The 2,174-nt window shown below is 60.8% G+C and overlaps 1 non-coding gene and 1 pseudogene across 1 annotated transcript in view; both read left to right on the forward strand.

Moving 5' to 3' along the window:
* Positions 1-767: 767 nt before the first annotated feature.
* LOC122798952 lies at positions 768-921 on the forward strand (annotated as a pseudogene).
* Positions 922-1,332: 411 nt separating this feature from the next.
* Positions 1,333-2,174, forward strand: part of LOC122799048 — a 3,758-nt gene continuing 2,916 nt past the window's right edge. The window contains exon 1 of the ribosomal RNA XR_006364421.1: positions 1,333-2,174. This exon is cut by the window's right edge and continues 2,916 nt beyond it. This is a non-coding gene — a ribosomal RNA (28S ribosomal RNA).

Consider the following 2,174-nt stretch of genomic DNA (forward strand, 5'->3'; position numbering starts at 1 on the left):
GTCATTGCCCCAGTGGTGTGCCCAGAAGACGATCAAACTTGACTATCTAGAGAAAGTAAAAGTCGTAAAAAGGTTTCCGTAGGTGAACCTGCGGAAGGATCATTAATGCTGAGGGTCCCAGGACGGCGCCATCCCAGGGTACCAGGGCCTTTCTTCACTCCACTGCCTGACCCTCTGCGTCTCTTGGTGGAGGCCGACAGGACCGAGCCCGCAGCTCCTGTGGGAAAGAGGGAGGGAGAGGGAGCGTGAGAACAAGGGGGCATCTGTCCCCCCCTCACCTCCCGGTGGTGGGAGGGAGGGATCCGTCCACATGGTGGGATGTGTGGGTGGTCCTCCACTGCCATGAGGGGGTGGACACTTAGGGTGCGCCCGGCCCAGAAGTGGGGTCCGCCGCGTGCCCTGGAGGTGGCTGGCTCACCGCATGTTAGAGGAGGGAGAGAGTGCCATCCCGGCAGGGGGGCAGCAACCTCCCCTCTGGCCGCTCTGAGCCACCCCCCAGGGGTGGCACACCAGAGTCATCTCCCCTTGATGTCAGTCATGGGTACCTGCGGAGGACGGCCTGTTCTGCATGTGGCATCAGTTCAATGAACCGGAGGGTCACTGGTGCAGCTGCGAGCCAGCCACTGTGGGACTCCCTGCTGTTCCAAGGTGTGGGGCCAGTAACCCCAGTCCGGGCACCCAAGATGACTCCCGTAAAACCTCGCATGCTCGTCTTGAGGTGCAGCACTGCGTGGGCAGCGGTGACCCCAGTGGCCAAGAACCAGTAACACTCTGAGCAGTGGATCACTCGGATCATGTGTGAATGAAGAATGCAGCTAGCTACGAGTACTAATGTGAATTACAGGACACATTGATCACTGACACTTCGAATGCAATTTGTGGTCTCGGGTTACTCCCGGGGCTACGCCTATCTGAGGGTCGTCATGCCTTTCATTGTCCCACGGGGTGTCCGGACTCCATCGAGAGTGTGGCTGTGGAGTTGAGGGAGCCCGCCATGGGCCCCCCCTGTCCCCCAGGAAGAAACATGGATGGAGGAGACGAGTCCCCCACATCCCCGAATCGGGAAGCCCTTCCGTGGATGGGAGGGAGCAGGTGCACATCTGGCCCGCCCCCTGGAGGCTGTCAGTGGTACTGCCACCAGGCTGCCCTTCCAGGGCGGAGCCCAATGCCCGCCCGGTTCCTGCACACCATGGCCATGTCGGCAGTCCTCCTCCGCTGCCTGGAGTCTGACGGCAGGAAGCGGGCATGCGGGGGGTTCCCAGGGGAGGATGGCCAGTCCATCCACCCCTGAGGCCCACTCCGTCATGCCACCCCCGTGACCTTGCTCGGAACGTACCTCAGATCAGACATGGTGACCCGCTGAATTTAAACATATTACTAAGCAGAGGAAAAGAAGATAACCAGGATTCCCACAGTAACGGTGAGTGAAAAGGGAAGAGCTCAGTGCCGAATCCCCGCCCAGGTGATGGGCACAGGGAAATGTGGCATATAGAAGTCCGTCTCCCCAGTGCCACCCAGGGGGCCCAAGTCCTTGTGATTGAGGTTCAGCCCGCGGAAGGTATGAGGCCAGTGGCGGCCCCAGGCAGATCAGGTCTTCCCGGAGTCGGGTTGTTTGTGAATGTAGCCCAAAGCAGGTGGTAAACTTCATCTAAGGCTAAACACCAGCACGAGACTGATAGCAGACAAGTACCATAAGGGAAAGTTGAAAAGAACTTTGAAGAGAGAGTTCAAGATGGCGTGAAACCATTCAGAGGTAAATGGGTGGGGTCCACGTGGTCCGCACGGAGGATTCAACCAGGCAGCTGCATCGGCCGTCTGGGTGAGGCGGATCCCCCTCCCCCTCCAGGGGGTGGGGAACCATCCCTGGGTACACTGGCGGTCGTTGGGTGCACTTCCTCCAAGGAGGTGCACCATGACCGGCTCTGGGTCAGCTGGGAAGGCCGCACAGAAGGTGGCTTCCCTCCCTGGAGGGGAGCATTACAGCCCATGGCATCAGCCCTCACCATGCCCCAGGATTGTGGGAGATGACCGCTGCCGCATCCTTCCCCACCCTCGCGGCGGGGCCCGGGGGCCCCCGGCTCCCGGTGGGGCTGTCGACTGGATCGGACTGTCTTCAGTGTGGCCAGACCACGTCCCGCCACTGAGGGGGTGCACCGCCAGCCCATCTCACCCGT

This window comes from Protopterus annectens, chromosome 3.part1 (assembly GCF_019279795.1).
Source record: "Protopterus annectens isolate FY-2018-M chromosome 3.part1, PAN1.0, whole genome shotgun sequence".
Taxonomy (NCBI): Eukaryota; Metazoa; Chordata; order Ceratodontiformes; family Protopteridae; genus Protopterus; species Protopterus annectens.